This window comes from Hemitrygon akajei, chromosome 30, assembly GCF_048418815.1.
Source record: "Hemitrygon akajei chromosome 30, sHemAka1.3, whole genome shotgun sequence".
NCBI lineage: Eukaryota > Metazoa > Chordata > Chondrichthyes > Myliobatiformes > Dasyatidae > Hemitrygon > Hemitrygon akajei.
This window is the reverse complement of record NC_133153.1, coordinates 2730706-2743892: the sequence shown is the minus strand read 5'-3', so window position 1 is coordinate 2743892 and position 13187 is coordinate 2730706. Positions and strand designations below refer to the sequence as shown.

Genomic DNA, 13187 nt, shown 5'->3' with positions numbered 1-13187 from the left:
GTTCAAACAGACAAAAATTGCATTTTCCAGGCATTCTTACAACCAAGTTGCATTTTCTGGGCATTCTTACAACCAAGACTTGTAAATGTAATCATTTGTCATCCTCCAACAGTAGGTCTATATTCTGGCAACACCTCATCACCACCCAACAGCACTGCAGGAGCACATTCACCTGGAGGACTGCTGCAGCTGAGTTACATAGAAACATAGAAAATAGGTGCAGGAGTTTCCTAATGAGTTCCCCATTCAGCCCTTCAAGCCTGCACCGCCATTCAGAACCCTGTACCTGCTTTCTCTCCATACCCCCTGATCCCTTTAGCCACAAGGGCCATATCTAACTTCCTCTTAAATATAACCAATGAACCAGCCTCAACTGTTTCCTGTGGCAGAGAATTCCACAGATTCACCACTCTCTGTGTAAAGAAGTTTTTCCTCATCTTGGTCCTAAAAGGCTTCCCCTTTATCCTTAAACTGTGACCCCTCGTTCTGGACTTCCCCAACATCGGAAACAATCTCCCTGCATCTAGCCTGTCCAATCCCTTTAGAATTGTATACGTTTCAGTAAGATCCCCCCTCAATCTTCTAACTTCCAGCGAGTATAAGCCTAGTTGATCCAGTCTTTCTTCATATGAAAGTCCTGCCATCCCAGGAATCAATCTGGTGAACCTTCCTTGTACTCCCTCTATGGCAAGAATGCCTTTCCTCAGATTAGGGGACCAAAACTGCACACAATATTCCAGGTGTGATCTCACCAAGGCCTTGTACAACTGTAGTAGAACCTCCCTGCTCCTGTACTCAAATCCTCTTGCTATGAATGCAAACATACCATTCACCTTCTTAACTGCCTGCTGTACCTGCATGCCCACCTTCAATGACTGGTGTACAATGACACCCAGGTCTCGTTGCATCTCCCCTTTTCCTAATCGTCCACCATTCAGATAATAATCTGTTTTCCTGTTCTTGCAACCAAAGTGGATAACCTCACATTTATCCACATTAAATTGCATCTGCCATGAATTTGCCCACTCACCTAACCTATCCAAGTCACCCTGCATCCTCTTAGCATCCTTCTCACAGTTAACACCGCCGCCCAGCTTCGTGTCATCCGCAAACTTGGAGATGCTGCATTTAATTCCCTCGTCTAAATCATTAATATATATTGTAAACAACTGGGGTCCCAGCACTGAGCCTTGCGGTACCCCACTAGTCACTGCCTGCCATTCTGAAAAGGTCCCGTTTATTCCCACTCTTTGCTCCAACATTTTGTGTGCTGCTTTCTCAGGGGCAACTTCCTGAGGAGACCGAGGTCCTTTGGAGTACACAGGCCTCTCTTTCACATGCTGTACCAGTCTGTTGTCACACAAACTTCTATGCAGTGGTGTGCTGGGGCAATGGCATCAACATGGGTGATGCCAACAGGCTCAATAAACTGATTAGAAAGGCTGGCACTGTTATAGGTGTCAAACTGGACACACTGGATGCAGCAGTAGAATAAAGGGCCCCAATGGAAAATCCGGGCAATTCTGCACAATGTTCATCACCCTCTGCATGCTACCCTGGCTGAACAAAGGAGCACTTTTAGTCATAGACCAAGACAACTGTGCTGCTCCAAAGTCATTCTTACCCTCAGCCATTAGGCTGTATGAGTCAACTTGTAGCTAGGGAAGTGATGACCCCCCCCCCCATCAGATTGTTAACTCAATTTTATTCCTACTACTCTTCTAATATTTATATATTTGCATATCTGTGCACTTGTAATGCTACTGTGACACTGTAATTTCCTTTAGAATCAATGAAATATCCATTAGGTATGTGAAATAAATGCTTGCCTTATCAGTGACATCCAAATCTCAAGGATATATTAAACAAGAACAAGTTAAAGCACAGCTTTATAACTACATTAAGATTGTTTATCCACAAGGAAATCAAAAGTTGCAGGAATGGATACAAAATAGAAGAAGAGACCAAGATCAGATCATCATACTAGAAGAACACGGAACAGCAAAACAGTTCATGCTTTTAAGCCCAGTGTTGTGCTGAATTAATTAAACCAATTAGTTGATCTAATCCCTCTTAACTGCACATATCCTTCCCTTCTCTGCATCTTCCTGTGCATATAAAAGAATCTATTAGATTTTCCTATGCTGTAGGCTTCTACAACCACCCAGGCAGTGTGTAAAAAAAACACTTCCCTCACATATATCCTTTGTACTTAACCTATCTCACTTTAAACATGTACACTCTAGCATTAGACACTGCAATCCCTGGAAAAGGATGCTGGCTATCTACTCCATCCAAGTCTTGAATAATTTTATAAACTTATACTAATTGCCTCCTTAGTCTCCACTACTCTCAAGAAAGCAACCGTCCTCATAGCACAGATCCTCCACCCAGGTTGCATTCTCCTAAGCAACCTCCAAAGAGTCTCCACATCCTTCCGAATACAGAGCTACCAGGATTGATGTGCCCCAATCAGAGTTTTATAAAGTTGTAACATAACCTCTTGGCTCAAGCTCACCTCATTAGGATCAGATTTAATATCACTGGAATATGTCGTGAAATATTTTGCTTTGCAGCAGCAGTACATTGCAATACATAATTTTAAAAACTATGAATTACAGCAAGAAATTGTATATAAACTCCCCAAGACAAGACCACACTGCCCATCAACTCACTCTGGGCCCAAATTCTGTCGTCCAACCCAAAGCCACTCTCAAGCTCTTCAGATCAGCTTCGAACCCAGGTTGTTCCATCCTCACTCCTGAGCCAATTGAGTGAGCACCAATTGTTCTCTACCAGGACCCCAACATCTCCTCCCGGCACCCAAAGCAATCCAGCCTCACTCCCAGACCAGTCATGTAGGCATCGTACCTCCAGCTGCAACAATTCTCCCAAACATCATTTTGTCTCATCCTCACCATCGCTAGCCCCTTTACTGCTTGCATCAATAATTTAACACAATTTGTCTCAGAAAAGGTATTTTTAGTGATGTTTTTCATTCAGATTTCTTAGCTTTTTGACTACCAGAAGATGCTGCACCCATACAGTGCCACCATCTTAACTGGATGCCATTTGCATGATTTTTTTTCTTTCTCTTTCACATTAAGAGTTGGCCTTTTATTATTGTTCTCTTTTTTTCCTTCAATTAGGTTATTTCAGATTTCTTGCTTTGTGGCTATCTATCTGCAGTAAATTTCAAGGTTTTATAATTTACACATTATTTGTTAATAAATGAATCTTGAATATTAAATATATACGAAGACTTGGACACCACAGCTGCATGTGGCAAAGAATTCCACAGATTCACCACTCTGGCTGAAGAAATTTCTCATCTCCTTTCTAAATGGACACCCCCCTATTCTGAGGCTTTGTCCCCTGTTCTAAGACTCTCCCACCACAGGAAACATCCTTCCATATTCAGATAGATATATAAATACATATTAGATAATTTAATTAAATACGGTGCAAAAATAGAAAAAAAATCTGAGGTCGGGTACATGGGTTCACTGTCTATTCAGAAATCTGATGGCAGTGGGTAAGAAGCTGTTCTGAAAATGTTGAATCTGTGGCTTCAGACTCCTGTATCTCCTCCTTGACGGTAGCAATAGGAAGAGAGCATTTCCTGGGTGACAGGGATCCTTACCGACAAGTGCTGCTTGATTCTGGAGCTAGCTAGGTTTGCAACTTTCTGCAGCTTTTTATGATGATACACAGTGGTCCCTCCATACAAACGGTGATGCAACCAGTTAGAAGGCACCATGGTACATTTGTAGAAATTTGTAAGAGTCTCCATGTCCCCACAGAATCCTAATGAAATATAGCCTCTGTTGTGTCTTCTATGTAATTGTAACAATATGGTGGGCCTAGGATAGATCTTCAGAGATGTTACACTTCAGCGAACTTGAAACTAGTCACCCTTTCCATTGCTGATCCCTCTATAAGGACTCAACTTGACCTTCCTGACATCCACAATCAATTCCTTGGTCTTACTGATGCTGAGTGCAAATCTGTTGTTGTGGCACTACTCAACTAACTGATCTCACTCCTGTATACAACCTCATCAACATCTGAAATTCTGCCAATGATAGTTATGTCACTGGAAAATTTATAGATGGTATTTCAGTTGTGCCTAGCCACAAATTCATTAGTGTAGAGAGAGCAAAGCAGTGGGCTAAGCACTTGAGGTACTTTAGTGTTGGTTGTCAGTGAGGAGATGTTACTTCTGATCTGCACTGACTGCAGTCTCCCGATGAAGTCGTCAAGGACCCAGTTGCAGAGGGAAGTACAGAAGCCAGGTTTTGGAGCTTGATTAGTACTGAGGGTATGATCGTGTTGAACGCTGAGCTGTAATCAATAAACAGCAGCCTATCATAGGCATTGCTATTGTACAGGTGATCCAAAGCTGAGTGGAGAGACAGCAAGATTGCATCAGCTGTAGACCTTTTGTGGTAGGCAAATTGCAATGGGTCCAAACCCTTTCTTGTTTCTGGCCATGACCAACCTCTCAAAGTAATTTATCACAGTAGATGTGACTGCAACTCAGTGACAGTCATTGAGGCAGCTCACACTGCCCCTTCTTGGGCACCGGTATGATAGTTCACCTTCCAAAGCAGGTGAAAACCTTCAACTGCAGCAGTGAGAGATTGAAGATGTATTTGAATACTCCCACTGGTTGGTTGGCACAGGGTTTCAGTGCCCAATAGGCCTGATGCCTAGCAAAGGTTCACCCTCATGAAAAATGTTTTCATATCAGCTTCCAAAACAAATTAGAGGGTCACCAGATGCTGCAGGGATTCACACAGGTGTGGTTTTATTCTTCTCAAAGCATGTATGAAAAGCAGTTTGCTCTCCTGGGAGTGATGCATCACAGCCTTCCATGACTTTAGATTTTGCCCTGTCGGAAGTAATGACCTGTAAACCCTGCCACAGCTGAAGTGCATCCAATTCCATCTCCAATTTCAATCAGAATTTTTTTCCATTCTTAATATAATCTCTTTGCTCACCCACTGCTTTTGGTTTGGGCATGTCTGATATGTTCTTGAAGGTACATACTCATCCACACAGGTCATGATAACATTGGTGACAACTGTGGCATATTCAATCAGACTCAAAGATCAATCTCTGAATATTGTCCTGTTCACCAACTCAGGTACAGTCTTGTCGGTGCTCCTCCACCTCCCTTGCACAAACCTTCTTGATCCTGCTGTCCAGCGACAATGGATTTTGAGGATCAATAGATTTCTTAAACATCTTGAAACGATGTTGCTTACTGAAGTACCCGTGGCTATGACTGTGCATTTCATTTGTAGTAGTCCTAAAAGGGAATATTTGATGATTCCCATCAGAGCTGTACGCAAGGAGTCCCACTTATCGATGCCATCTAAAAGCTCAAAGTACATTTATTATCAACGTATGCATACTAAATACAACCTTAAGATTCATCTCCTTACAGGCAGCCACAAAGCAAGCAAACCCAACAGAACCCATAAAAAAGACCATTACACAGCCAATGTGTTAAAAAACAAATCATGCAAAAGTAAGCAAATAATATTCAGAACCAAATTTCAGAAAACTGAGTTCACAGCCACGAAGCCAGTCATCACTGCAGCTAGTTCACAAGCCCATTCATTGCAGGCCACAGCCTCAGCTCAGTGCAGAGACAAGTAAACCTCAACCAATCAGCAAGCTGAACACTGGCTCATACCTTTGCCTCTAGCTCTGAGACATCCTGACCTTCTCAATCTGGCCTGGTGCTTAAATCAACCAAACATCAAATTGGCCCTCAGTGTCAAGCCTGGGCCCCACTGTCCTGACTGCCCTGGCTCAGATAAGCTGCTTCGAATCAGCTCCAAGTCCACTCCACGCCTCAATTCGACCCACACATACCACACCTGTCCTGTACCTTCAATTCTTCACACCACAGAAATGCCAGATGACACAAGCGGTTCGAAACCTCAACTCTGAAAGTAAAGTTATAGGCTATTGATTGAAGTATCTTCTAGCAGAAAAAAAATTATTAATAAAGTATTTAGTAGTTTTGCTTGCCGCCATTAAGGCATTACTGTGTTTCAACAGCACCATCTTAAACTGGAAGGCAAATCTCATCTAATAAAGTCAAGTACCTCAAATGCCTTCTCTACCAACCTGTGTAGCCACATGTAGAGAGAGATGTACCTGAATCCAAGATGCCTCCGTTCATCAGCCTGTTAAGGATGTTGCCATTAACTGTGTAATGGCAACTTCCTTTCTCTCCCTAAGCTTTTCCTTTATGTTGGATCTCACAAGGTGTAACACGTCACACTTGCCCAGATGTAACTTCATCTGTCACTTCACCAAATACTGCAAGTGATCTATATCCTGCTACATCCTTCACCCAAACTTAGCTAGATGAAAATGTGGTATAGTGGGTGAGTAAGTTTATAAGCAATGCCAAGATAGAAAGGTCATGGTTTAGGTCCCAATAATTTCATCTCTTGCTGCTCTCAATACCTGGGGTACATCCAATCAGGTCCTGGGGATTTATATACCTTAATTTTCCAAGAGACCTACTACTACTTCACTGTTAATCTCAAAATGCCCTGGGACATTAGCAACGCTCCATTTTGAACTCACTATCTTCTCAATAAATACCAACATAAAATATTTATTTAGTATGTCATCCACATTGTCTACCTCTCAGCACATTTCATCCTTTATCCTTGGAATGATCATACCCATCCCAAGTAATCCTCTTGCTCTTGATATAGATTTAGACTGCTTTGACATTCCCTTTAATCCGACTGTAGACATTTTATTATCCCTTCCAGCTATTTCCTTCTAACTCCTTTATCAAGCAAAATGACTGACAGGCAGGAGGCAGCAAGTGGGAATAAAAGGGGCATTTTCTGATTAGCTGTCGGTGACTAGTGGTGTTCCTCAGGGGTGAGCATTGGGACCACTATTTTTCACATTGTTTGTCAATGATAACAGATGATAGTTAAAAACAAGGTGAAATTAATTTTTCAGTGTCATTAAGTGACAGAAACCGACATACCTTTGCAATATTTCTTAAGTGTAGAAATTCTGCTCTGGTCACTTTCTTAATGTGGGATTTGAAATTCTAATCTGAAACAAGAGCAACGCCAAGTTCCCAAGCATATCAAGAAGATTCTCTCTTGTGGTTTTAAAACCACACAAAAGTATTTCAGTTTTATCTTCATTTAGTTTTAGGAAATTATTAGCCATTCATTTATTTATTGTAGTCATACCAAAAGTCAGAGAAGATAACATGTTATCATCAGGCTCAAACGAGATAATTGTGTGTCAAGCAACAGACACAAAATGCTGGAGGAACTCGGCAAGCCAGGCAGTATCTATGGAAAAAAGTACAGATGATATTTTGGGCCGAGACCCTTCAAGCAGGTCTAGTTTTTTCACGTTGAGTTCCTCCAGTATTTTGATTGTGTTGCTTGGATTTCCAGCATCTGCAGATTCTCTCATTTGTCAATTGTGCGTCATCTACATAACTCTGGAAATCAAGATTATGCACTGTAATTATGTCTCCCAAGGGAATCATGTACAGGGAGCAGGACTGAAGACCAAGACAGCTTCCCTGAGGAACACCAAAGAGTACATCATCTCTCTTAAAAAGCTGGTCTCTAAGACAGACAAAAAAAAAAAAATTCTCTAAGATATATGAGCAAAACCTATTTTGGGTATCACCAGAGAGTTCTCAGGGAGATCTAGGAGAATGTTGTGGTCCATTTTGTCAAAGGCAGCACTTACAGCACTGTGCAAAATTCTTGGGCACCCTAGCTACATAGATGTGTGCCTAAGACTTTTGCATAGCATTGTAGTAAATCATCAGAAAACGCTCTCTGACACCATCACTGACCTCATCAACTCTGAAGATCTCTCATCCACTGCCTCCAAGCTCATACTTCCCTTACCCTGCGCTGCTCACTTCCACCTCCATAAACCCAACTCTCCGGGTCGGCCTATTGTCTCTGCCTGCTCATGTCCCACTAAATTCATGTCCTCATACCTCAATCTCCTTCTATCCACCCTGGTTCAGTCCTCCCCCCCCCCCCCCCCCCACTTCGCATATTCTCGATCTCCTCAGTAACTTTCAGTTCCCTAGCCCTGAACAATGTCAGTCCCTATATACTTCCATCCACCCCCCAATCAAAAAGGCCTCAAAGCTCTCCACTTTTTTCTGAAAAAAGAACCAATTCCTCTCCACCACCACCCTCCTCTATCCAACAGAACTGGTCCTCACCTTCGACAGTATTTCTGTCAGCTCCTCCCACTTTCACTGGCCACAAGGGGTAGCCATGGGCACTCGCATGGGCCCCAGTTATTCTGCCTCCTTGTTGGCTACATAGAACAGTCCATGTTTGAAACCTTGCCCACTTCTTCCTCCACTACTTTGATGACTGCATTGATGCTGCTTCATACACCCACGCTGAGCTCTCAATTTTTAATCAACTTTCCCTCAAACCTCCATACTACTCTTAAATTCTCTTGGTCCATTTCTGACACCTCCCTTCCCTTTCTTGAGCTCTGTCTCCACCTCTGGAGAAAACTATCAACCGATATCTTTTATGAAGGTACTGATTCCCACAATTATCTTGACTATATCTCTCCCCACCTGTCTCTTGTAAAAGTGCTATTCCCTTTTCTCAGATCCTTCGCCTCTGTCACATCTGTTCCCAAAATGTATCCTTCCTTTCCAGAACATCAAAGACATCTTCCTTCTTTAAAGAACAGGGCTTCCCTTCATCCATTATTGATGCTGCCCTCACCCACATCTCCTCCATTTCCCAAACCTCTGCAATCACCCCATCTTCCTGCTACCTTAACAGTTACAGAGCTACTCTTGTCGTTACCTACCACCCTATCCACTGCCTCCACGACTTCCAGCATCTCCAAAGAGATCCTACCACTAAACCTGACACTACCTCTCCACTTTCCACTTCACACAACATGTCATGCTCATTATTTAATCTGGAAAGTCCCATACAATTGGAGAAGAAGTGATTTGTGCAACATACTTAGGACAACAAAATTTGCTCTGGATGAGTCAACCTCACCAGGCAACAAAATTTTGTTTCTTGGTTATGTTCATTTCAGAAAAGCGGAAAGCGTGGTTCAAGAGTTGTTAATTGCAAGTGGACTAGAAACAGATACAAAGGGGGAGTCAATATTCGGGTTGTTGAGCAATTTTTCCAAGAGAAGGACATTCTACTCACCAACATGCTTGCTTATGCAATAGATGGGGCATCATCAATGACAAGATGCCACCGTGGGGTTATTATATTCTCAAAAAAAGCTGTATCTAACATATTTACCATTCACTGTATAACTCACAGATAGCATCTTGTTTTAAAAAAACTTAAGGTAATTGGCTGAATAAATTATTAAATACTGTTATCACAGCTGTAAATAAAATCAAGCCCCATGCTCTCAATACTTGACTAATTTTGAAAATGAACTGTTTGAATGCTTGTGTTGAACACAGAAGTCAGGTGGCTATCAAAATAAAACTTCCTGAGACATTTCTATGCACTTTTTTGAAACTGATAAAATTCTTTCTAGACTTGAATGTTTCATTCAAGATTCAAAAACTTTATTGTCATTCTAACCGTACATCAGCTCTGCAGGGCGGAATGAGACAGCGTTTCCCAGGAGCAGTGCAATCATAACATAACAAACGCAACACTAAATAATAAACATAACAATAAATAGTAAAACACAACAGCCACGTGTCAGTTAAAAACAAGTTATAAGTGTCCAGAACACGGAATCAACTCAAGAATGAGACATGACATTGCTTATTCGCCACAATTATTCACAATGTTTAATGAAATCTATCTTCAAATGAATCTTATCAAAGTCAAATCAATCATCTCCAGATTTCTATCCAAGTTAACCCTATTTAAGTGCAGCACTGGTCATTCTAACCTTTTCCAATTTCCAAGCCTCTCTGAGTTGGAAGAGAATGTAAGATACCAGATGATAATTTTCAAGTATACTGTGCCCACCTTGGTAAGCTCTATAAAGACATGTCAAGATCTTTGGGATCTTCTCTCAATCCAAATTCCAGATTGGATTATAAATCCAATCCCGAATACTTGTAATAAGTAATTAATAGGAAGGATGGAGTAAGAATTGATCTCGGTGCAAAATGACTTTGAGCTGAAGCAAACGTTCAAAAATAAGAAAAATCAGATCAAGACTTTTGTTTGTAGAAAGGTCTCTGAACACTATCCTGAACTGTGGGAAAAGATCAAGATGGCCAGAAAGAGAAAGAGGAGCAATGGTATGGTCTGGGAGCAAAGTGTATGTAAATCAAAAAAAAATTGAAAACCACTGAAATAGATTTCATTCTTTGTTACAACCTTGGCGTTCTGAATCAGAATTACTCATAAATTTTGACATCATTGTTATTGTTTTACAAAGTTGGCTATTGAAGTTTCCAATATATGTAGCTATTCACTAATGAAAGTATTTAATTGATAAAAAGATATTGGAAATGCCTCACATTTTGTGCAGATGTTAGAGCGAAGACATCAGAGGTTGGGACAGGGTTCAATAGTCAGTTAATAATTGAGAATAATATTCTTGATTTGCTGCTACTCTCTGCAATAATCTTGAGAAAATGGGCTCTTCCTCCACAATATATATAAGTGTTCAAAGGAGGTACCGTAGATTCCGGATTTTAAGCCGCTACTTTTTTCCCACATTTTGAACAGCTTTGAACTCTGCGGCCTTTAATACGGTGCGGCTAATGTATTATTTTTTTTCATGCCGCCAAAAACATTTTGCCTCGTAACAGTAGACCAATAAAATTGATGAGTAGTTCACAGAGGTCCAATGAAATTGTACGATAAATCAAGCGCACTTTCACAATTAAATTATTGTAAATCAGTCATTTGTACTCACCCTCATCAACATGGAAAACACTCGAAGAAAAGCATTGTGCTGCCTTTATGGCAGTTATTTAGTTTATAATATTTTCGCTTAGTAATTCATTTGTTAGTTAAAGTTAGAACTGTTTTAACTATGTTTGTTTTCTGTACTACATCGCGGGATGCTATGACGTCACACCCGGTTTCGCCGCGTCTTGTGGGATACCGGTTTGCGATAAACGGGACGGCGGGGGGAGCGGCGGAGCGAAAACGCTGCTTTTAAGTTAAAGGCGATCAATAACTTTTCCTGGTAGGCTGCAGTATATATATTTTTTACCAGTCGTTAGGAGATATTGGAATGTTGTTCAGTAAAGAAGTATACGCAACGTATATTTAAAAGTAGCCGCGTTACAGGCACGGTTCGAAAAAAAGCATTTGCAATATGTATTTGTTTATGTTACCATATGGATTTAATTAAAAGTTAAAAAATCCTCACGTGTAATATCTTTCTGTGTAAATATCTCATATTACAACGTGGGACACCTGCGGCCGAAAATCCGGTGCGGCCTAAAATCCGGTGCGGCCTGTACAAGTAAAAAATTGATTTTATTTCTAAAATTAGAGCCAGCGGCTTTTAATCAGGTGCGCTCTGTAGTCCGGAATCTACGGTAGTTTTCCTTGAAAATAATAGAGTAGACTTCTAGCCCAGTTTCCTCCATTTTCTCTCAGCTACTCTACACAATCTTTTGAGTTTGACAACAGGATTTTTTAACCATGGCGGCAATTTACTCAGTGATCTCTTCTTAACCCTAAGTGGCCCCTCTGTGTTCAATATATTTTAGTTATTGTTGAAAGAATCAATCATTTACTGAGCAGCATAGGTCACATAGGTCAGATAAACTAGCCAGTTCAGAGAATTTAGGTTGTGTTACAGCATTAAGGAACTAATTTCTTTTGTGATCTTCATTACTGGCTGGAGGGCATCAAAAACTATACAAAATGATCAAAGATGGTGATAAAAGACAGAGGCTTTTGTCATTACCAAGTCAAATGTATTTTCAGGTCAATAGGTGGACTCAGTGTCTAGTAATGCAAACCTTCCCCCTTTTTTAATTCATTCCCTATCTCTTCTAAAACATTGAAACCCTGGAATATTAGGCAGCCAGCTTTGACATTCTCTCAAACAAATCCCAGTATTTGTCAAACACCACAATTCCAAGAACTGTTCCATGTTCAAAGTTCATCACCCTAACTCACTGCATTGAAATAAACACAACTCAACCCACCTGTCACATTGGTTATGTCCACTATCTGGTGCCTATCCTTCCTTACACTGTCACCAAGTCAAGGCTTTCCTCACAAGCTTGCGAGTAATGGGCTATCAATTTCAAAAGAGAGGAACTGTTGTGGGATAGAAAAATCCGGTACCTGTTAATTTATATAATTTAGTAGAGTTTAAATATTTTTGTTACTCTTTCAATTCTTTACTTTTAAAAAATCTTCAATCTTTCTAAATGTAGGGACATTCATATTTCTTCACAGGTTTGACTAGGAAAAGCTGCACATATGAATCAGCTGGTTATAATGAAAAAAAAAATCAGCTGATACACAGGCGAAGATCATTTTGAACCACTCACATCATGCACCAGACCCCTCTACTGTGCAGGGTAGTTAGCATTTGATAGATTTAAGCAGCAAACAGGTGGATGTGAAGTGAAGTACAATTTTATGCCCTTACAGGTTAAGCAGTACAAAACACTGATGCAAAATACTAGTAGAACTGGCTTCTCTGCTGTTAACTGGAAACACATTCATGAAGTATTACAGAACATATTTGACATTCCAAAAAGACACAGACACAAAATCAGATAATGCCTCAGAAATAAAACTCAGCTCACTCTTCCTTGCTCCTAAAAGTTGAAAATTGTACTGTTATGACAAAGGTATTACCTTAACTCATGAGATGAGCAAAAGGTATTACATTGCTTGTTATATGAGCAATGATCATGTAAAAGTTGTAAGATTTTACCCAACACAAGGAAATCTGCAGATGCTGGAAATTCAAGCAACACACACAAAATGCTGGTGGAACGCAGCAGGCCAGGTAGCATCTATAGGAAGAAACACTGTCGACGTTTCGGACTGAGACCCTTCATCAGGGCAGATTTTACCCATCTTGGCCTTAAAAGCCTTGAGTGAAGATTCAAGTTCATAAGATTACCTACAGTCTCAGTGCATACTTTGGTTGAAATTCATATGCTATTTGCTTCTGTTTCACCCCTTGCCAAGAGTCTTGCT

The 13187-nt window shown here is 40.7% G+C and overlaps 1 protein-coding gene across 1 annotated transcript in view; it reads right to left on the bottom strand.

Moving 5' to 3' along the window:
- LOC140718657 (protein unc-13 homolog B) overlaps positions 1–13187 on the bottom strand; it is a 561805-nt gene that overhangs the window by 449903 nt on the left and 98715 nt on the right. The window lies entirely within an intron of this gene.